General features: G+C 51.5%; 1 long non-coding RNA gene across 4 annotated transcripts; it reads right to left on the bottom strand.

Annotated features, from left to right (window-relative positions):
- Window positions 1-3,310: 3,310 nt before the first annotated feature.
- On the bottom strand, window positions 3,311-21,140 carry LOC106628690 (uncharacterized). 4 transcript variants are annotated; one of them, XR_015774025.1, is made up of 6 exons: window positions 21,083-21,140; window positions 14,035-14,133; window positions 12,037-12,254; window positions 11,101-11,279; window positions 10,860-10,956; window positions 3,311-9,266 (listed from the first exon to the last, which is right to left on the bottom strand). It is a non-coding gene; the product is annotated as an uncharacterized LOC106628690 (long non-coding RNA). The 4 variants fall into 4 exon arrangements; XR_015774023.1 differs by lacking the exon at window positions 21,083-21,140 and having other exon boundaries at window positions 14,035-14,314; XR_001332138.2 differs by lacking the exon at window positions 21,083-21,140 and having other exon boundaries at window positions 12,170-12,254; window positions 14,035-14,314.
- Between the last annotated feature and the right edge of the window lie 2,458 nt (window positions 21,141-23,598).

The raw sequence follows: 23,598 nt of genomic DNA, 5'->3' as shown, positions 1-23,598 counted from the left end.
TATAATAATATATAGCATTATATAATATTTATATTATTATATTTATATTAATTAAATCTATATTATAATAATATTACAATATAATATATAACATTATATGTATTATAGATAATAATATATATAATATAATATAATAATAAATAAATGAAATAAAAATAAAAATAATAAAATAAAAAATAAAATAATATATAGGAAATCTATTATAATATTATAATAATATATATTTATTATCTAATACATTATTGTATATTATAATATATAAATATATTATTATAATATTATATTATATTTAATATATTATTATATATTATATATAATATTATAATAATATAAAATATATATTTTATGTATAATATAAATAAATAATATATAGAGAATTAATAAAGAATTTTATAATATTTATTTAAAAAATAAACCATAAAAATCCGAATAAACCTCGAAAACCATCATTTCTCTCCCTTTGCACTTTCCAGCACTCACCCCACCTCCTCCCAAGGTCCCACCCTCGGCTGGATGCGCAGCCCCGGGATGGCAGAGGGAGCACAAAGAGCCTCTCCGAGCGCAGCCGCTGCCGGGAGGGGACCGCTGGCCCTGCCCCGTGCCGGGAGGGGTGGCAGGGCTGACCTGGCACAGGGGACACCCAACCCTGGGCTCGCTCAGCTTTTTGTTAAGAGCTTCCAACCCACGGTGTGATAACGAGCCCCAGGAATGCCCCAAATGCTATGGAAAAAAATGGAATTATTATTATTACTATTGAGCTCTTACTGTTATTGACTATAAAAGTTTGGGGTTATTGAATATGAAATGTTATTGAATATAAAATCTGCTCTGAAGGTGTCCCTGTGCATGGTGGGGGGTTGGGACAAGGTGAGCTTTAAGGTCTTCCCCAACCCAAACCTTTCTGTGACTCTGTGCAAAGTGCATTAAAACAAAAAGCTTCAAATGTTCTGTGTGAGCCCAGGAGGGACCTGGTGTGCAGAGGTTCCTGCAGGAAATGGTGACCCCAGCACGTCCCCAGACCCTGCTGCCACATCTCTGCCCCTGGGGGGCTGCCCCACATCAGAGGGTGCCACCACCTTCCCTCCACGAGCATTCCAGTCACCCACCTCCTTCTCTGCCTCCTCCTGCAGGGATGTGCCAGCCCCGGGTGATGCTGGGCTCCTACAGATCCCTCCATTACCTCGATGTTATAAATATTTTAAATTAAAGCAAGAAAAGGACCCCAAACGTGTAAGGCACCATCTGGGGCAGAGCTGTTCCCATGGTTAACTCCAGCAGGAGCCAGAACCCTGCGAGACCAGGCCTGGGGTCCCCGGCTGCCAGCCCAGCACTGAGTGATGGCTGTGGCTTTACTCTGTCCCTGCCCTTCTGCTCCCAGAGCCACAGATGAGGTTCCTCCCCTGGGTTGAGGCCTTTGACCCTTCAGCTCTCGGCAGGGACAGACCCAGGATGGGACAGGAGAGCTAAAGCAGCACAAACCCTGCCACAAACAGCCTCAAAAGCCAGAAGGAGAATAAACTACCCTTCACAAGGTTCCAGAGTGAAACTCTATTTTACTTCCCTAAAGCTCATTTGGGTCCAGCAGCTTTCTGCCTTTTTCTGGGATCAATGTGCAGCTGGAGCAGCTGATGGTCTCAGGGATGCCCCATTTCTTGTCACCTCGCTGGCTTTGCTGCTTCTGACAACAAGGTGATGGTAACAGCGGGGGGAGAAGTTTATCTGGCACAGATAAACTTCCCCAGGGGCTGGAGAACCTGGGGACACTGGGGAGTCCAGACACTCCCACCATGGGGTCAGGGCTGCACCATCTTCAGGGCTCAGGTACTCCCTGTTTTCACCCAACCCCAGAGAACCCCAGAGCTCTCAACAGGCAGCACTGTGACCCAAATGAGACTGCAGAGCTCCAGACACAGCCCCCTCAGTGGGCTGCCGAGCATCCCCTGGGCATCCCTGGGCATCCCTGGGCATCCCCTGTGCATCCCCTGTGCATCCCCTGTGCATCCTCTGTGCATCCCCTCTGCATCCCCTGTGCATCCCATGCATCCCCCATGCATTCCCCGTGTATCCCACGGTCGAGGCCAGTGGCTGCGATGCTGGATTCTGCCCCAGGCTCTCCCAGGGCTGTGCCGGAGGAGGATTCCAGCCCCGCCCAGCCCCCCCACGCTCGGCCTTATCCAGTTAAGCCCAGCATGGCCTGCCGACGCTGCTGTCCCAATAACCAGACCCAGACAGGGGTTTCTCCCCTTAAGAAGCCTTTGTGGCTTAAAGCCTGAGCTCATCCAGCTCATGACGCCGCTCCCGAGGCAGGAGCCCCGGATCAGAGCAGAGGTGCCAGCCGGGCACGGCCTGGCCGAGGGCACGGGGTGAGTGTGGCACCGGGCTGGGGCACCGGCGGCGCCTCGGGAGGTGCATTTTAACCACTGACCTCCCCAAGGGAGGGGACCTGATCGGGGAGATTACTGAGTTACTGCCCAGGGGCTGCGGGTGTGGGGAATTAACTCTTCCAGAGCTGAAAATCTTCCCGTGCTGCCCTCCCCAGCTCCTGAGGCGTCCCCTCCCACGTGAAACTCTGCGCAAACAAGCTGTAGGACTTAAAAATCTCTTTGGAGACTGCTAAATAACAACCACAAACTGAGCAGCCCTCTCTCGCCATCTCCACTCCCTGCAGCATCCCTGAAAATCCCTCCTCGTCCCTCCTTGGTGCATTTTGCTCCACCGCAAACGGAGACACAGCCCCCGAACCTGGACATCTCCCACTCCCTCCCCCTTCCAAGATGCTCCCTGCTCGCCGTGGGTATTTTTTTGGCTCTGGGCTCTGTGCGGGTGCTGCTGCTGGGTCACAGCCCCTGCGGCTCTGGCAGCAGCGGAGATGAAGCATTTGGTGAGCGCAGACAACACAGGGAGCATTCAGAGCTGCCAGGCTTTGTGCGCTGAGCCCCGGGGCTGCAGGAAGGAGGGGGGCGAGGGGTGTCCCCCCAGCTGCCAGCTGGGCTGGGGCAGAGCTGGACAGGGCTGAAAGAAAGCAGGAGCCGGCACTCAATGCACCTCTTGTCCTCCTGCCTCTGCAAACCCTGCTCTGAGCCAGCAGCCCCTTCTCCCCGCTCGGGCCTTGCTCTCCCACGCTCCCAGTCCCTCTCCCGAACCCAAAATTTCAGCGGCAGCTTCTGCTCCTCCGGGCAGAGCCACCCTCCTCCCTCAGCCCGTCTGTGCCCCCAGCTAACTCCCTGAACCCGGCTGCCTGCTCCTTCCCTCCCGCCTCCTCCCTTCCCCTCCGCTCCCTGCAGCTCCCTCACGCCCCCACCGACGCTCTCATCTTTCTCAGCCGGTGAATTTTCTCACATCCTCCCACCTTTTTATTCCATAAATGAATCCCATTGCTTTTTTTAACCCGGACAAACCGTAAGGATCCGCGACATCCTGCGCAGAGGAGGGTTGGGAAGTGACAGCTCGGCATTTAAACCTGCCCCTCCCAGCTTCATTCAACTCTTCCTTACAACGGGGACACAAACACCTCCAGTTTATCATTTCCTATTCCTCCTCCGTGCCCCTTTCCTGAATTAAGCAGCTCCAGGGCTATCCCATTCCCTTTGCTGCCTCTCTCTGCGCCTGGTCTGGCACCTGAGGTCCCTCCTCAGGCAGCAGAGCCTGAACTGTGGGCGGCACAGCTAAATTAAAACAAAAGGGAAGAAAAAAAGCCACTGCTGTGGTTGTTTTTCCTTCCTCTCTTTCCTTGCCTAGGGATTTCTAGATCTCAGAGGGGGCTTTGAGGTTTGAACTACTGCAGACATGACACGGACACCCCACACATTCGAGTTTTGCTCCAGCTGGAAATCGCTGGCTTGGAGCATCCCTCTGTTTGTGGAGTTAAATGGGAAAAGCATCCAGGACTGGAAAATCCTTTTGAGATCACAAAATCAGAGAATGGTGAAAGGGACCTTAACAATCATCTCATCACACCCCCTGCCATGGCAGGGACACCTCCCACCATCCCAGGCTGCTCCAAGCCCTGTCCAGCCTGGCCTTGGGCACTGCCAGGGATCCAGGGGCAGCCCCAGCTGCTCTGGGCACCCTGTGCCAGGGCCTGCCCACCCTGCCAGGGAACAATTCCTGCCCAATATCCCATCCAGCCCTGCCCTCTGGCAGTGGGAGCCATTCCCTGAGAGTCCCAAGACTCTCTCCAGTTCTCCTGGAGCTCTTTAAGGCATTGGAGAGGTCTCTAAAGTCTCCCTGGACCTTCTCTTCCACAGCACTCCCAGCCCTCTAAGCCACCAAGGTGAGATCTCCCTGCACCCCTTCACAGTCAGCCTTTTGTTTTTTTCCCCACTGAAAATATCAGAAATATTCCTATTACTCCCAGCCTGCCTGATGTGATTTGTTTCCTGCCTTTAACCAGTTAAATACCGGGTTGGAGCCATGTAGGAACCTCCCCTCTCCTCCCACAGGAGCTCAGCTTCAGGACAGCCCTTTGGAAATTCAGGAGGGTTTTATGCCATCATCAGCAGGACAGGAAAACTCGGGGTCACTGAACATTAATAGCATTTTGGGCAAAGAATATTTATGGCTTGACCAAGGGGTTGCTGGGCTGGAACCCCCTGCTCAAAGATGCTTTTTTTTTCTCATCTGCAGCAGATCTGCCCTGAGATTGCAGTGGCTTTGGACAGGAGTGACAGAACATCTCAGGAAGACTCAGAAATTTCTGTCTCTACCTACAACACATGGATTTTTGTCCCAGGGTGGTTTTGTCACTGGCAAATCTACAACCTGCTCTGCTCCCCTGGCTCCGTTTGGGGCTAGAGATGAACGTCACCAACTCCTCTCCCACAAAGAAGGGCCTGGGCACTGGGATAAGGTCTGGTCTGACTGATAAGGATTGGTCTGACCAGGTTTGAGGAATCACAGTCCCCCCACACCCAGCCCAGCTCAGCCCCTGCTCTCTCCCTGGGCTGCCTGAGCTGGCAGGGATGGATTTGGGATTGATTTTCTGCCTTCACTTCCCGGTGTGCTGGGGAGCAGATGGCAGAGCTGTGACGTCGAGCTGACAGGAAAGGACAAAGCTTGAGTCACCAAAAGCACAGAGCAGCTCTGGGTGCAGCTCTGGGGAGGGGGGACAAGCACGGAGCCAGCCCAGGACACCGAGCCCTGCCTGCTCCTCACACCTCCTCGATGCTCCTGAGGCTTCTCCCTCACCCTGACCTCACTCCCCCACAAGGGCTCCTCCAAGCACCATCCCCAAGGTTTTCCCATTCCTTCCCAGTCTGGGGATGGAGCTGCCTGGGCAGGATGGGAATCCGGGATCAGAGCTGGCCAGGCTCACACTGAGCTCCTCCTGCCTTCCTCGGCAGCCGTGACGGGGGATGGAGAAATATCCTGACAACGGAAGGAGATTCCCACTGGGAGAGCTCCACAAAGCATCAGACAGGAGATCTGTGGGGAGGAGGGCTCAGGGAAGCACCGGCTCCAGCAGGATCCCACATGGAGCAGTGACAGAACCAGCACAGGCCTGGGAGCTGGGCTGGCTTAACCCCACAGCCCCTCCTTCAGTCCCCACAGCGGGATGGGGGCAGAGCTGGAAGGCTGAGGGTTGAGATACAGGTGGTTTAATAGATAAAGCAAGACCTGAGCCTGCAAACAAAGCAAAATGAGGAATTAATTAATGGCTTCCCCTTGGCAGGTGCTTGGTCAGCGAGCAGCTGCTGGTGTTTAGCAGCTCACCAGGGTTCAGCCACGACAGGACAACACAGATGCCACCCTGCCCTGAAATCACCTGAAAAGAGCAGGGAAATGGAAAACCCAAGGGTCAGGAGAAGAAAATCCCATGGGGACAGGCAGAGTTCAGGCTCATGGGCCTGGGACTCCCTGCCCTGGCTCCTACTCCCATGAGTGGAGCCCTGGTGTCCCCTGCACCCTGCGGACAGGGAGTCAGGGCCCCTTGTTGTCACAGCTGTGGAAGGGGAAATCCTCCCCCTCCGAGGGCAGCTGGGTCTGGACCGGCTGTGACAGCAGCCAGTGTCCCCTCAGGGTTCTGGAGTGGGAGAGATTCCTGCGATCCGAGCACACTGTGATCCTCCAGGAAAGAGCTGCAGGGATGGAACCAGCTCAGGGAGATGTCAGTGGGACACAGGGAGCACTGTCACCTCCAGCTCAGGTGGCATTTGGGCACACCCATGGTGCTGGGGCCATACAAACCTACAGCTGCTGATCCCATCAGGGCAGGGGGACAGGGACACCCCACAAGTCCCACGACAAATCAGCCACACAGGGCTGTGCTAACCCCACTGAGGCCGAAAGGCAGAACAGCCCCTTACAATCATGGAATTGTTTGGGTTGGAAAAGCCTCTGAGATCATCGGATCCAAACATCCCCACTGTGTTCAGTGCCCAGGCGTGTCCTCAGTGCCACGTCCAGGTGGCTTTTGGGCACTTCCAGGGATGGTGATTCCACCACTGCCCTGTTCCAGGGCTTGACCACCCTTTCAGTGAAGAAATTTTCCCAATATCCACCCTGAGCCTCCCCTGGCCCAGCCTGAGGCCGTTCCCTCTCCTCCTGTCCCTGTTCCCTGGCAGCAGAGCCCGACCCCCCGGCTGTCCCCTCCTGCCAGGGACTTGTGCAGAGCCAGAAGGGCCCCCTGAGCCTCCTTTTCTCCAGGCTGAGCCCCTTTCCAGCTCCCTCAGCCCCTCCTGGGGCTCCAGCCCCTTCCCAGCTCCGTTCCCTGCCCTGGACACGCTCCAGCCCCTCAATGTTACTTTAAATCCCTGTTCTTTTCTGCTCATAAACGATGAGCAAAAATCCCATTGCCAGCGTAGGATGAGGAAACTTTGGAGATTTCTCTTCATGCTTCTTCTGACTTTTCTCCTCCTCCTGTGTGAGAAATAGAAAAGTTGTAACATCATCACCTCTACCTCTCTACTCTGGTTTCCTTTTTCCAAATGCCTGGTTGGGAGATCTTCCTCCCCTGTTCTTCCACCCTGGTGGAAGGTGGTTGGGACCAGATGACCTTTAAATGTTCCTTTCAATCCAAACTATTCCATGATTTTATGGTTCTAAGAAAAACTTTGGCATTCTGGGCCTGATTCCCGGGCAGGAGAAGAGATGATGGCACCGTGGAAGGTGCAGCCAGCACAAATGGAAGGGTGGAGGAGCTATTTTGGATCCAGATGAAAAGGCCAGAACACGTCAGCAGCCCCAGCTGGGTATGTGGCCCGTGCCGTGGTTTCCTTGACAGCTGAGGGGAAGGAGCAAACACCACATTGTAAAAGCAGGTTCTGCTCTTTTTCCAGCCCTGTGGGAAGGAGCAGGGCAGAGGCAGAGCTCGGTGAGCACCTCCTGCCCCCCTGCTCCGGCAGAACTTCCTCTGGAACATCTGGGCAAGGAAAACACGGGACCCCTGAGAGCAGCGTGGCAGGAGCAGGGAATGGAGCCCAGCCTCTGGAATCCTCACCGAGCTCTGCTGAGCAGCAGCCTCACACCCTGCTCTGCCCCAGAGAACAGCATCTTTTTCCTCTTCTACCACGGGAAAGGACAAAAATGGCAAATATTCCATGTCCCGTTCCCCCACCTCTCTGTCTCAGGGCAAAGTCCAGTGGGTTTCCATTCTGGATGTGTTTTAGGGAATGTTTTCATGGCAACGCCCTCCTGGGGAGAAGGGGCTGGGGGATGCTCCACGAGGATTTTTGGGCATGTTGCTAAAGCCTTTCCCTTCCTCAGAGCCCCCAGCTGTTATCTGCTGCCCACTGAGGCCTCTCTGGCTGCTCCTCTCATCTCCCCCAGGGTTTTCTCCCTCTCTGCTCGGCCCAGTTGTCTCCTGCCTCTCCAATGAGCATCCCGGGCTGCCCAAGCCCCCCTGCCCCTAATCTCCCTTTCACTCCCGTGCTGCTGCTCAGGCCCTAAGCAGATTAGCCCCGGCCGCAGCTGCCCGGTGGCAGGGCTGGCACCCCGGGGGGAGCCACGTGCGGGGGGGACACATGGCATGGCCACCGCCACCCCAGGGCCAGCGCAGCTTTGGTGCCCTCTCCCGTCCAGCCGCAGCCCCCGAGGAGGCGCCGAGCAGGGTGGGGTGTGTCGGGAGCAGGCATTAATAGGATATTTCCCCCCCGAGGTGCCCCAGCCTCACCTCCCGGCGCAGCTTTTTTTGGGGTGGGAACCTCCTAAACTTGAAGAGGAGAGGACCAGGACATGCAGGCAGGAGATGAGGCATCCCTCCTGGAGCAGCGAGACTCCAGCAGCACCGAGGCAGATTTTAGAGCCCAAATCCTAAATAAAGCAGCTGATCCTACAGAGCCGGGCGGGGATTGAGAGCTCCGGGCACGGAGCGCTCCCCTCCGGCGCATCCTCCCCGGCACCGAGGGGGTTAACGCCGAGCGCCAGGGCTCTCGCAGATCTCCGTTTCCGTGACAACAGCTCCCGATGAATCCCAGAGCTCTGAAATCCCATTAAACATCTGCGAGAGGCTGCCCGTGCCGCCTGCCCAGGCTGCCACCTGCCGGCACCCCCGGCTCGGCCCTACAAAAAAACCCCAAAACCTCGGCGTGGTGAAACCTGGCCACCAGAGCCGGCTTTGGGGCTGGTGAGGGCAGGCTGGAAGGGCCGGGGGTGCCGCTTCACACCCCCGAGCCCCCTGAAGCTTTGGGGTGTCCTGGGAAGGAGCTGCCGGGGTTTGGGCTGTCAGGGATGCTCCTCTCGCAGCCCAAATTCACCCCCGGGGGTGGGGACCAAACTTCTGCGGGCAGGTTTGGGTGACTGGCACCTACTGGGGCTTTTGAGGGTCTTACAGTGCTTGAGTGGGTTTGGGGAGCTGTGAAGGGTCTCTGAGGATGAGACAGGGTGGTGGCCCCAGGGGAATTTCGGAATGAGCTCATTCCAAAGCACTCAAGGGGAGTGGAAGGCTGAGGAAGGATGTTGTGACCTGGATCCTCAGCTCTGCGCTTCATCCACTCCCCTCCAGCTTTCGTGCACGCAAGGATTTCTAAAAACCCTTTCTATTTGATTTCAGAAATTTGGAGTTTTCCTTCTCCGCGCTCCCACCGCTGCTCGCAGCAGGAAGAGGCATCAGGAGAAAGGGAGGAGGAATTTAGGGAGGTGCCGCACATTTCAGGGCATCACGGAGCCGTTAAGGTTGGAAAAGACCTTTCATCTCACCAAATTCACAGCACCACCGTGTTCACCTCCGAGCCACGTCCTGGAGTGCCACATCCACACTTCTGGAACGCTTCCAGGGATGTGATGGTCAGTGATGCTCCTGCTGGCATTGCTCAACCAATGCGCTCCTGCTGTGGGCAGGAAAATCAGAAAACAGGGTCCAGGCTCACCAAAATACAATTTATTACACAATATATATAAAATTCCTAGATATAGACTTCAGATTTATATATAAATATAATATAATAATAAATATATATTTCTATATACTTATTTACATATTTATTTATAAATATAACACAATAATAAAGATATATTTTATATATTATCGATTTATTTATATTATATATATTTATATATAAATATAATAATAAATCATATATATATAAAAATATATCTGATATATGAACCTCGTTATACAGAGGGGCTGCTGCAGTTGGATGTGGCTGTGGAACTGCTGAGCTGTAGATGTTGTTACCCCCAAACATCCCAAACTGCTCCCCTGCTTCCAGAGGTGCAGCTTCTCAGCTTTTCCTGCCTTTCCCAAACACTGCCGAGTCACGTTTATCCTGGGAAAAAGCCTCTCCTAGGCTTAGGGAAGGATGGGACAGGAAACACAGAGCCGGCAGTGCCTTCCTCACCCCTCTCCTCATCCCACAGCTCCACGGAGGGGAAGGAAGAGTCACAGGGAATTGTAGCAGCAGGAAACTCTGGCATCTGCAGGCACCAGGGGAATCCAGAGGGGCCACAAATGAAAGCTGACACAGAAGGAAAATGCGCTTTTGGAGCTACAATTGCTGGCACAGCTGCTGGCCAGACCCCCTTCCAAAAGCTGGAACGTGCCAGCAAGGGGATGGGAATCATTAACTGGATCTTTTGTGGGATTTAACTGTTCCCACCTCCCCCCGTGCCCTGAACAAGCTCAGACCCCTGAGGATTTGCAGCATCCCGATGCTGCAGGGCCGGGGGCTCCCCCCAGCAGCAGGAAAAGGCTGGAGAGCCACAGACAGAGCCCTCTCCCCTCCTCCAAAGCTTTTGTGCACGGGCACATGGCTTTTCTGCCGGGAAAAATGCTCAGGAAAGAGGCCAGGCAGCACCCAGGGGAAACCCAGAGAGGTTTTATGCTCCTTTCAAAGGGCAGAGGCTTGGAAGGCCCCCAGCCTCAGGAGGGGATGGCAATCTAAAGAAACCTCAGCCTTGGGAGTGAAGGAGTTGGCTGAAAAGTGCGGGGTGGTGTGGGGTGGATGCTGGGCGAGGGCGGGGAGCTCTGTCCAGAGGAGTTGGGACAAAGCCCTGCTGACCACTGGGCTGGGCAGTTTGGCTGTGGCCAGCCAGGCCCTTGGGGGGCTCAGTGGCAGCACTCGGGGGGGTCTGAGGCAGGATCCCCCCGACAGAGGCAGCGAAAGGAGGGAGGGAGGAATGTGAGAGCTCACAAAGCATCTCACTGCAGGAGCTGAGGCTGCCAGGAGGAGGGGGTGAGTTTCAGGAAACCCAGAGAGGCAGGAAACCGAGGGAGAGGGGCAGTAATTGAGGCCAGATGTGGGAAGCAAGGAATGCATCTGGTAGCAGGGAGCAGCCCCACGCCGTGGGGACAGCAGGGGACAGGCAGAGTCACGGTAACCCCCCGGGCCAAGCTGAAAGTGGAATTCAGAGCAGCCACAACTGCTGAGAGAGGTCACTGCTGCAGGTCTGTGCCTGCAGGCTCGGCAGGTTCCCAAACTTACACTCAGTGACATCCCAATTTCACGGGTGGTGCTGCAAAAAGGTGAAGGAAATGGCTGTTCCATTACAAAACGACGGGGTTTGTTCTAATCCCTGTCCCTGAGCACACACGGAGGAAAGTGGAAATATATGAAATATGAAAATATGAAAATATGAAAATATGAAAATATGGGCAGTGCCAAGAGCGAGGCCAGGTCCTCTCTGCTCCCCAAAACTTTGCCTGCCAGGGGAGGATTTACTCACCCATTTGGGGCTGCACAGGTCTGTCCCACAGAGCCCGTCCCATTCCTTTGGGTATTCCCAGGCTCAGGAAACAGCACTGGGAGAGAATATTTATGGCCTCTCCCCCTCCTCCGTTTTAAACCACATTTGAAATAAATGTGAAACGTGTGTGGTTGGAATAGAGGATTCAGCATCACAGCCTGGGAAGAGAGAAAAGAGTTCTGGTGCTGACACCCACCGAGCTTCCCAGGAAATCCAGGAGGGATGGAGGAGTGCAGCCCTGAAGAGGTGCACGGGCTTTGGGGTGGGATGCAAAAAAAGCCAAAAAAGCCTCTGGGGTTTGAGAAGATTCTCTGGAGCTCAGCAGGCTTTGCACATCGCTGCTGCGAGGTTTTCATCCTCAGATAAAGGTGGAGCTCTGCAGGCAAACCTGAAATTGCTGCTCTCAGGACTTCTCTCAGTAAAATGCGCCTTGTGCTGCCCCATCCTCGGGGATCCAGCTCCAGAGCACCTCTGTCCTCATCTGCAGCTCTCTTTGCATCCATCCCACAGCTCCAAACACTCTGCTGAACCCCACCCTTGCCCACCAGCTGTTCCCTGCTCCTCTCGCTGCTGCTTCTCCTGTGCCTCCTCCCTCCCCAGCTTTGTGGGGCAGATCGTGTTTCCTGCCTCGGCAGGGCAGCAGGAGCAGCTGCTGGGTGGGAGGGAGGGGGAAACCACACAAAAGAGGTTCAATCCTCTTTGGGAGGGGGAGTGAGGAGCACGGGAGGGCTGAGCAATGGGGCTCTGAGAAATCTGCTCTGGTTAAAGGTGTCCCTGGTCGTGGCAGGGCAGCTGGAAGTGGATTTTGGGAAGAAATTCTTGCCTGGGAGGGCGGTGAGGCCCTGGCACAGCTGCCCAGAGGAGCTCAAAGGTGAGCCCAGCCTAATCTGCTCAGTGCTGGGGTGACATTTGTACCTCCTGTGGGAAGGGTGGGCAAGGGGAATCGGCTTCCTTTTGCCACAGCTCACATCCTCTTTGAAACCTTCTCCCTAAAAGCAAAAGGATATTGTCAATTTTCCCCCCCACAGATTTGTCACTCTTATCTTACGTGTGTCAGCTGGGAAGTTCAGAATATTCCACTGTGATCCTTCCTCTCGTCCTGTTCAATATTTTCTTCAAGTTCTCAGCAGACACTGGAGGAAAAAAAATAAATAATAAAAGACACCATAAAAATAGAGAAGGACATTCCTAAAATATTTGCTCTAAGCAGGAGCAGTTTCTACCCTGGAGCCATCAGCACCCTCTGAGAACCCCTCTGAGCTCCCTGCTCATCCTCCCCCTTTAGATCCAGCCAAACAACCCCCCCAAAAGAGAATTAACTGCTCCAGGCAATTTCCCAGCAGCAGATCTCCTGGGAAATGTGATTCCTCCTGCCCCTGGATACGGGGGGTGGGTGCAAAACTCATCCCACTGATGCTCCTGTGCATTTCCCTGGCAGATCCGAGCTCTCTGCAGCATCACTGCAGCACCCAGGCTCTCCCCGTGCTCCTTTTACCGTGTTTTGGTCTGGGACACACACACCAGTCTCCAAAGTGAGAAAAAAGAAGGGGATTCCCTCAGATTTGCTTGGAGCTGTTTCAAGACTGAGAGCTTGGAGAGTACAAAGATTCTGAGGAGTGAGTGCCCAGCTCCGGCACAAGGGACGAGGGAGGGGCTGGGTTTACTGAGTAAATTTACTGGTGAATTTAGTGTTTTAGGGTGTGTTTGGGCAAGGTTTGGAGCTGAATGTCGATATCAGAGCAGGTCAGGCAGAGCAGAGCACTGGGGACACACTCAGCAGAGTTTTCACCCCCTCAGGGATGGATGCATCTGCACATCCTGCTCCTGCTTTCCTTCCTCCCTCCACTGACTCAGCAGCAGCAGCAGCAGCTTTTTATCCCGGACAGAACAATAGTATCCTTCCTCCCAGCCATCACATCCCGTTATTCCATCAATAATTCCCTCCCTGGGCGGCCCAGCACGGCCACAGCTTTCAGAGGAGAAAGGTTTCCGCTGCAGCCACTCAAATTGAGCATCTTTGGGATGCAGCCTCGGGCTTTGCAGACGCAGCAAGGAGCTAAAATTGTCTTTGCTCGGAGCTGGCAAGATCCAGCTCCCTGTTCCCCAGCCCCAGCAATCACCTTGCCCTCCCTGGGATCACCTCTGATTCCAGGACCGTGTTTTTTGGAGATGGACGTGAGGAAATGTGGGCAGGAGGAAAATCTGAGCAGGAAAACAGGAGGCACTGGGAGCCTTGCCAGCAGCGGGAGTTTGCAGGAGCTGGAAATCCTCTGGGTGCTCTTCCTGGAGCCCACCTGCAGCATCCAGCCCCGGGTCCCAGCCCAGGAAGGAGCTGGAGCTGCTGGAAGGGTTCCAGAGAGGCCACGGGGATGCTCCAGGGCTGGAGCAGCCCTGAAGCCAGGCTGGGAGAGCTGGGAATGTTCACCTGGAGAGGAGAAGGCTCCAGGGAGAGCTCAGAGCTCCTTGAAGGGTCTGAAGGGGCTCCAGGAGAGCTGGAGAGGGACTGGGGACAAGGGCTGGAGGGACAGGACACAGGGAATGGCTCCCACTGCCAGAGGGCAGGGCTGGATGGGATATTGGGCAGGAATTGTTCCCTGGCAGGGTGGGCAGGCCCTGGCACAGGGTGCCCAGAGCAGCTGGGGCTGCCCCTGGATCCCTGGCAGTGCCCAAGGCCAGGCTGGATGGGGTTTGGAGCCTAATCTAACCTTCCTAAAACCTAATCCAACTTTCTTAAAATCCAGTCTAACCCTCCTAAAATCCAGCCTAACCTTCCTAAAAGCCTAACCCTGCCCTCGTTAGGAGATCTCAGCCTGGTCCTTTATCAGGGCCAGGAATGGATTTATAAAGATCTCCAGGAGTTGAGGAGGAGGAAGGAGAAACTCAAGGTGCCAACTCCAAACAGGTTGCACACACCTGGGCACGGGAGATGCTTCCAGAAAGATCCTCAGCCAGGGCTGGATGAATCAGCAAGGCCAGAACCATCATCCATCCCAGAGAGCAGCCTGAGTGCATCTGAAGTGGGTAAAAATAGCACTCTGATCAATTAAAAGAGGAAAAAAATTACAGGAGCAGCCATTTCCAAGGTGTTCCATCCTCCCTGTGCTTCTCCAGCCTCGTTAGGAACAGCACTGGATTTATTTTCCACTCCCCCATTTCTCCTTCAAGGTCTTGGCTCATCCCTGGGTCAGGATTCAACCACAGGGGCCTGCTCTCCCCATCCCCATCCCCATCCCCATCCCCATCCCCATCCCCATCCCCATCCCCATCCCCATCCCCATCCTCATCCCCATCCCCATCCCCATCCCCATCCCCATCCCCATCCCCATCCCCATCCCATCCCCATCCCCATCCCCATCCCATCCCCCTCCCCCTCCCCATCCCCATCCCCATCCCCATCCCCATCCCATCCCATCCCCATCCCCATCCCCCTCCCCATCCCCATCCCCATCCCCATCCCCCTCCCCATCCCATCCCCATCCCCATCCCCATCCCCAACCCATCCCCATCCCCATCCCCATCCCCATCCCCATCCCCCTCCCCATCCCCCCCCCCATCCCCATCCCCATCCCATCCCCATCCCCATCCCCATCCCCATCCCCATCCCCCATCCCCATCCCCATCCCATCCCCATCCCATCCCCATCCCCATCCCATCCCCATCCCCATCCCATCCCCATCCCCATCCCCATTCCCATCCCATCCCCATCCCATCCCCATCCCATCCCATCCCCATCCCCATCCCCATCCCCATCCCCATCCCCCTCCCCATCCCCATCCCATCCCCAACCCATTCCCATCCCCATCCCCATCCCCATCCCCATCCCCATCCCCATCCCATCCCATCCCATCCCCATCCCATCCCCAACCCATCCCCATCCCATCCCCATCCCCTTCCCATCCCCATCCCCATCCCCATCCCCATCCCCATCCCCATCCCATCCCCATCCCCATCCCCAACCCATCCCCATCCCCATCCCCATTATCCCCCAGAGAGGATAAACAGGACTGGGAAAACTGAAAATTCTTCTGCAGGAGACTTTTTTTTTTAATTTTAGTTCTGACAATTTCGATTTGACTTCTTGTGCTTCAGAAAAGGAAAAATAAAATCACAAAGAGATTTTCCTACTGACATTGCACAGCCAAACATTTTTATTTCTTTTTGGAACTTAAACGTGTCCAGAGGAAATGACTTTTTCCACTGGACTTTTCCCATTTCAAACACCAGATTTCTCCAATGTGGACAACCCAGGATTTCTGTTAAAAATCCAGGACAACTGAGACCCTCTGAGGATATTTTTGGGAAGATAAATAGGGAGCTCTTAACTCTTCCTTTTTCCTGCTTTTAAAAAAAGCAGGATGGGGGTGTGAAGCCAAGCAACCGCATTTCTGAATGGGAACAAGGGCAGGGAACAGAGATTTTCTAGAACATATATAGAAAGAAAAATATTGCTTGGATCTTCAAAATCCATCAAGTCTAAAATTCCTTCATCCAGATCCCCCTGCATCGAAATGTGATGATAAAATTGCTTCCCTACAGGAATAGAATCAGATTATCTGGAATTTTAGGGAACAAAGCTGGAATTCAGCAGCCCAAGGGGAATAATTGCTGTCCAAGGAGGTGAAAAGTCAGTGGTAGCTTATTTTCTTTTTTCTCTTTTCTTTTTCTTTTCTTTTTATTTTCTTTTTCTTTTTTCTTCTCTCCTTTTTTACTATTTTCTTTTTTCTTTTATTTTCTCTTTTATTTTCTCTTTTATTTTCTTTTTTTCTATTTTATTTATTTTCTCTTCTCTTTTCTTTTTTCTTTCTTTTCTTTTTTCTTTTTCTTTTCTTTCTTCTTTTCTTTTTGCTTTCTTTTCTCTTCTTTTTTTCTTTTATTTTCTCTTTTCTTTTATTTTTTTAAATTTTATTTATTTTATTTTATCTTTTCTTTTTCCTATTTTATTTTATTTTCTATTTTCTTTTCTTTTTCCTATTTTATTTTATTTTCTATTTTCTTTTCTTTTTCCTATTTTATTTATTTTATTTTCTCTTCTTTTCTTTTCTTTTTTCTTTTTCTTTTCACTTTCTTTTCTATTCTTTTTTTCTTTTATTTTCTCTTCTATTTTCTCTTCTTTTTTGTTTTATTTTCTCTTTTCTTTTCTTTTTCCTATTTTATTTATTTTATTTTCTCTTTTCTTTTTTTCTTTTCTTTTTTCTTTTTCTTTCTTTTCTTTATTTTCTTTTTTCTTTTCGCTTTCTTTTCTATTCTTTTTTCTTTTTTTTCTCTTTTATTTTCTTTTCTTTTTCCTATTTTATTTATTTTATTTTCTCTTTTCTTTTCTTTTTTTCTTTTCTTTTTTCTTTTTCTTTCTTTTCTTTATTTTCTTTTTTCTTTTCACTTTCTTTTCTCTTCTTTTTTTTTCTTTTATTTTCTCTTTTATTTTCTTTTTTCTATTTTATCTTTTCTTTTCTCTTTCTCTCTCTGTCTCTCTCTTTTTCTTTCAACACCAAAAACCATTCCCAGGAAGCAGGATGGGGAAGAAAAGGAGACCCTGGAAATGAAGCCCCGGGACAGGGTGTGGGGCAGGCCGAGCAAGCAAGAAATTTCCCAATGCCCTTTCCTTGGGAAAGCTGCCAAATCCAGGCCTAAGACTAACCCTGAGCCCACAGTGCCCTAAGCCACACATCTCTAAACCCGATCCTAAACCGGCCCCGTGCTGTGTGTGACACTGGGAAGTGATTAGGGGAGTTAATTACACCTTTAATTACAACTGCTGGGAACGCTCCTCTCCCTTTTCCTGCCCTTCCTTTGTGCTCTCACCTCACCCCAGGAGCCTCCCACACAACAACAGGGGACAAGGGTCATTAAAACCAGTCCTAAACATCACCCGGGGCTGAGCTCAACGGGTAATTAGCGCTGCCACATCTGCTCCTAATCAAAGCCTGCTCCAATCAACGCTTCCAGCCTCGGGACTGACAATGGGAGACTTCAAAGAGTGGGGGAAGGAGCTGGGGAAAGGGATTATTGAGGGGTGCTCCTGCTCTTCCTCACCCCAGGGCGCCACTGGCGAGTTTCCCTTTCGCTTTTTTCGCTTTTCTCCGTTTTATTCCTCCTCCCCATGATAGTAAAAGGTTTTAAGATCATAGAAAATTCGGGGACTTAGAAAGAAAGTTAGGCTTGGCAAGCCCTGGGAAAAGTGTTAAAAGTAGGCCCTGGGAAATGTTAGGCCTTGTGATTGCTAAGATCATGTGAAACTGCACCTGTGTAGTCAGTAAATGATAAATTATATAATTGTTAGATATGATTAGATATAATTATTGTTTAAAGAATCATGAGAAACTATGTTAGGGGTTTGAGGGGGATCACGAGAAATCCATGCTTGGGTAAACTCAATGTATACAATGGAAGTTACATAATGATAGAGTATAAAACATGTTCAGCTCCAAACCAAGGCGGGTCAGATTTGGGTCTGTGTACCCCTGACACCCAGAGCTCTTAATAAAGCACCTTCATATAATCAGATATAACCTGAAAATGGGATTTTTTCCCCTGCTGTGGTTGATGTTTAGCACAAGCAGCAGACTCTGAGGATAAATTTGTGTGAGTGAGCCGGGCTGGGCCCCTTCAGTCCGACACAAGGGGAAAGGCAGAGATGCTGCAAGGAGCGTGGAGGGGAAGTGGAGTAGGGAAAAAAGCAGGGAGAAATGCAGTTTTTCTCTTAGGAGAAGGTGCTGTGATCTCTGTTTGAAGGAAAAGTCTCACAGAGTCCCAGAATAGGTTGTCCAGCCTGGTTTTGGACATTTCCAGGGATCCAGGGGCAGCCCCAGCTGCTCTGGGCACCCTCAGGGCCTCCCCACCCTCCCAGGCAAGGATTTCTTCCCTACATCCAGTCTGAATCCTCCCAATTTTAGTTAAAATCATGAGCCCTTGTCCTGTCACTCCATCCCTTATCCCAAGCCTCCTGATACCCTTTTAGGTCCTGGAAAAGGCTCTGAGATGTCCCCAGAGCCTCCTTTTCTCCAGGCTGAACAATCCCAATTCCCTCAGCCTTCCCTCATAGGAGAAGTGCTCCATCCATGGATTCCTTCAGTGAGATAACCTCTTTAAAAAGAGTAAAAAACCCCAAATTTTCCTAACTGGGTGACTAAGATTCTTGTGATAGTCAAAGTATTTGATTAAAAGGTTTCAGCAGCACTTCAGTGACCCCCTGAGTTCTCCTGGTTGCCTCTCCCTGCCACCTATTTTACACTTGTATTTTCCTTGCTGTGTTGCATTCAAAATCCTCAAAAAAATAACAGTATTTTGTATCAAAACCTGAATATTTCACTCACAGACCTCCTGAAAATTATTGCCAGTGCCACACACAACGATGGAATTGTACAGGTTTGAAAAAAAAGAGATTTACTTAAATCAATGCACAGGTGAAATCCACCCTGACACATCCACAAAAGCCACCTGCACATCCCAGCTCAGTGTGAGACACCGAAAACCAAGGGATTTATGGAATTTATGGGGGGAAAAGCTTCAGGAAAGCTCTGGAAGAGCGAATGAGAGATGCACAACATCACCACAGCCCCAAAATTTTCCCTGTCCTGGTTAATGCCCATCCTCTGTGTGGCAGAGGAGTGAGGCTGGCACAGACAGCCCTTCCCTGGGAGCTTGGATAATCCCACCAGCATTCCTGGGAATCTCACTTGGAAAAGGTTCCCACCTTCCCTCGATCCTCAGAGGGGGAACGGGGCACAGAGAACTCAGCGCCTCAGCCTGGGCTGGAGCCAGCAGGAATGGGGGCTGTGCCCATCCTGGGGTGCCCACAAAGGCCAAAATCTGCCCCCCGAGCACGGTTTAGGATCCTGATTTAGGATTTTAGCTTTTATATTTTTCATACATTTACAATCCTGCAGTTCTTTGGTGCAGAACTCTAAATTCCATATAGAATGTCAGCTTCCCCATTTTGGACACAATTCCTCTCCAGGCCTGGGAATCAAGGACACCTCGCTGCCTCAGGCCTGAGAGGTGGAAACAAAGTGAATTTTGGGGGGAGCAAACTTGGGGTAAATGGTTTCATTACCTGGAATTGGGAGATTCACCCCCAATATGCAAATGCACCAAAGCTATAAAAGTGTGAAAAGCTCTCCATTTTTAAGTGTCACCCCCGGGAGCAGCTTTTTCTGCCCAAAATGTACCTGAAAGCTTTTTAATAAATAGAAATGAACATTCAATAAATAGAAATCAATCAAACAGAAATGAAATCATTCTCTCTGACCTCTCTTTTTAGGAGAGCCCCAAAAAGGCACGGCGGGAAGGGGGAAAAGCATCCTGGAAAGCCAAACTGGGGGGCTGCTCCCCCTCGGCAGCTCCTGGAGCAGCTCCTGCCCGGTAACAGGGCAGGGGAGGGCGAGCATCCCTCCCTCGGAGCTGCCCTATGGCTGGGCTGCCTCTCCGAGCCTCCCTGGCGCCTGGGGCTCCAGCACGGAATCACTGACCTATTTTCATCCAGGCAGGCGCAAGATCACAGCCAAAGGCAGCTTTAGCTGGGGATATTTAAAGGAAAAGTGTCTCTGAGTGCTGTGAGTGTCCCCAGAAAGCACAGGGGATCTGCTGGTGGCTGTTTTAGCAGCCGGGAGCATCCTCGCGTGTGGCCGCGGGAAGGAGATGGAGCAGCTGGGTGAAAACTGAGAAAAAAAACTCAGCTGAGCTGCAAAACCGGGGTTTTAGGAAAGGAATAAAAGAGTTTGGGATTGGACTGGGTGTAGAGGAGGTACAGGGAGAAGCAGGATGAGGAAGGTTCGTGGGATGGTCGCAGAGGGATTTCTGCTCCCCCTGGCTCTGATGGATGAGCTGCCTGAGCAGACTCAGCTAAAGCAGCCAGATCTCCCAGGGCTCTTTCGTTCAAGTTTGCTGCTGGGCTTGGCCCAAATTTGGAGGTGTTTAATCCACACCTCGGGCAGGTTTTGGAGCTGTTGGAAGTTTGTTGGATGCGCTGGCACCACTGATTATGGCTGTGCACACTCCTCTAAAGGTGAGGGCCCAACACTTCGGCTCTCAGGTATGAGATGCCACAAAAAAACCCTCCCCAAACCCTTAAACCGCACTCTTTAGTCTGGAAAACGCCCAGACAATTCCCAGGAAGCCTTTGGAAGCTCACAGACCCCTCAAGGCAGGGAGAGACATGCTGTGCTCCTCACAGGGCGCAGAGAGGCACAAAAGGGCTCCCACAAATGGGGACAATGACAGGAATCGCTCAACAGCGATCCTGGGATGCTCCACATGGCTGAGGAAAGGTTCTGATGCCAGGATTTGTTGGTCGTGGACACCTGGGGCGACCACCACCCCCATCCCGAACGTGAAGCAGGAAGGAAAAAAAAATCATTAAAAAAAAAAGAACAAGGACGGATCTCGGTGTCCTGAACAATGAAAACAGGAAAGTCCCTCTGGGCTGGGGAGCCTGGCAAGGGCTGAAAGCTGAGCTCCATCCTGTTCCCAGGCAGCTCGGGGGGATCTGCTCAGCCTCCTGTAGGGACAGGGGTTAAAAAAAGCACCGTGGCAGCTGCAGCATCCTGTGCTGGGGAGGGATGCAGGGATGGAGGGAGGGGGGCAGCACCCAGCCCTGGGGGCTGCCAGGGGGCTCCAAGCAGCATTCCAGCTGGAATTCCACCTCCCCCCTGCGCCAATCCTGCCCTCCCTGCCCTGCAGCCCCTCTCCCTGGGTATTCCAGCCCCTCTCCCTGGGTATTCCAGCCCCTCTCCCTGGGTATTCCAGCCCCTCTCCCTGGGTATTCCAGCCCCTCTCCCTGGGCATTCCAGCCCCTCTCTCTGGGCATTCCAGCCCCTCTCCCTGGGTATTCCAGCCCCTCTCCCTGGGCATTCCAGCCCCTCTCCAGCCGCACATCCCGCCCTGGCTCCCCAAACTCCACATCCGAGCTCCCCCTCGGCGCATCCCGCATCCCCCCCAGGCCATCCTCCCTCCCCCCCGCGCTGACCTTTTTATTTTCTGCGTCAGGAACATAAAATGGAGACTGCAGGGAAAGGAAATATTTCCCTAAAATGGCTGAGGGAGAAGGAGGATTTGCACAGCAGTGCGTGAGCACCCTCTGCTGCTGGATGAGCCCGGAGCTCTCCAGCCCTGCTCCAGCCCCACAGGCTCCAGGCAGCAAAAATAAACCCCCAAATTTTCCTAACTGGGTGATTAAAATTCTTGTGATAGCCAAAATATTTGATTAAAAAGCTTCAGCAGCCTCGTGACCCACGGAGTTCTCCCGGTTGCCTCTCCCTGCTGCTTATTTTACACTTGTATTTTCCTTGCTGTGTTACTTTCAAAATCCTCAAAAAAATAACAGTATTTTGTATTAAAACCTGAATATTTCATTCACACAGCTCCTAAAAATTATTTCCAGTGCCACACACGACGATAGAATTTTCCAGGTTTGAAAAAACCCATGAAATTTCATTTATTTGAAGTTCCACATTCGGATAAGTACCCAAAACTTGGTGTTTTCTCTCATGGGATGGCAAAAAGGGTTAAAGATGGATACGAGGGGTCACCTGAAATGGGGTGACCGCGTGTGGTCCCTTGGAAAGGTTTAGGGATGAAAGGGAACATCCCTGAATATCCAACTCTTAAGCCAGGATTGTGTCAGTGAAGGGCCAAATCCTGCTGGGTCTGAGGCTGAAATTCTCTTTACTTAAAATTTTTCAGCAGCCTCGTCACCCCCTGAGCTCCCCTGCTCGCCTCTCCCTCCCCTTTTACACTTCTGTTTTCCTTACATGTAAAACCCTCAGGAAAAGGAGAGTATTTTGTATTAAATCCAGCGTATGTCACACCCACAGCTCCTAAAAATTATTGCCAGTGCCCCACACAATTATATAATTTTCCAGGTTTCAAAAAAACTTTATATTTCAATTTTTTTTTTTTTAAAAAAAGTTCCACATTAGGATGAGCATCCAAAACTTTGTGTTTTCTCTTGTGGGATGGGAGAAAGGGTTGAAGGTGGATATGAGGGGGAAATCAGCTTTGAATTGGGGTAACCTCATTTAGGATCAAATCCAGCTGGATCTGAGGCTGGAAATTCTTTTTGCTTAAAAATTCTGGTCTGAAATTCTTTTTGCTTAAAAATTTTGTCACCTCCTGAGCTCCCCTGGTTGCCTCTCCTTCCATTTTACACTTCTATTTCCCTTGCTGCACAAACATTCAAAATCCTCAGGAAAATGCCAGCAATTTGTATTAAAACCAAGATATTTTACACACACACCCCTTAAACGTTGATGCCACTGCCCTACGTGGTGACATCTGAGAAATTTCATTAAATTCCATTTCTATTAAATTCCACCTTAGGATGAGCACCCGAAACTTGGTGTTTTCTCTTGTGGGATGGGAAAAAAGGGTTGAAGATGGATATAAAGGGAGAACCTGGAATGGGGTGAGCAGGTGTGGGCCCTAGGAGAGGTTTTGGGATGAAGGGATCCATGGAAAACCCTGCAAGCTGCTCCCTGAGCGTTTCAAGGCAGGAATGTGCCAGGGTTCAAATCCAGCTGGATCTGAGGTTGAAATTTCCACGGAAATCTTGTGATTTTTTTTCCCCCCAAGATCAGTTCAAAAAGGGCCAAAAACATCACTCAGGAAGGAGGTGAAAAAACCCATGAAAAAAATCCAGGATCTCAGGATTTTTAAAAAATTTGGTTTGAATTTAAGAGCAGAGGGGATGAGCAAGAAAAGCAAGGGGTTTTAAAATATGGAAGAGCACTGATGGAGGTGATGGGAGGTAAAAGGAAGGAATTGAGGGGGGAATTCTGAGCCCTGTGAGGGGAGAGCAGGGCTGGGTGTGGGGTACGAGCTCCCACCGCCCTGCAAAGCTGCACAGGGAAAGCCCTTACATAACTTATATAACTTATATAACTTACATCACTTATATAACTGAAAAAATGCCTTTCCAGCGGTTTTTGTGGGGTCAGGGTGAGGCTGACCCAGAGCTGGAGCTCTGAGGTGATGCCTGGGGTGAATGGAGTGGAGGACACGCAGGATGGGACACCCAGGATGGGACGCTCGGTTTTATTGCTGTTTTTATATATATATATATGAAATAAATAGAGGGAAATCCCCCTGCGTGGCAGGGGACGAGTGAGGGTGGCACAGGGACAGCAGGGGCTTGGCAGGGAAGCGGGGTTTGAGGAGAAGGTGTTTTTGCAGTGTTTCTGCATAAAAAAGGGGCATCAGGGGAGGAGGTGTCGGGACAACTCAGCCCGTGAGCAATGGGGGGACTGAAAGCACCGCAAAACCCGGCCCTGGGGCTCCAAACCCGGCTTATTCCCAGCACATCCCGGTGACTCAGCCTGGCAGGGCTGGGACAGCACAAGTGACACATCGGGGTGGCCCAGGCTGGGCAGGGGCTGTGGCGAGGCAGGATTTGGGATAGCCCGGCACCGCCCGTGTGGGGGGCACCGGGGAGATGGGGGAGCCCCAAAGCTGAGGGAATGCACAATCCTCGATTCCTGCTTCATT

This window comes from Pseudopodoces humilis, chromosome 17, assembly GCF_049639895.1.
Source record: "Pseudopodoces humilis isolate 2021_Gansu_Grassland_sample_001 chromosome 17, ASM4963989v1, whole genome shotgun sequence".
Taxonomy (NCBI): domain Eukaryota; kingdom Metazoa; phylum Chordata; class Aves; order Passeriformes; family Paridae; genus Pseudopodoces; species Pseudopodoces humilis.
Note: the sequence above shows the minus strand (reverse complement) of the source record. Positions and strands in the feature narration are given on the sequence as shown.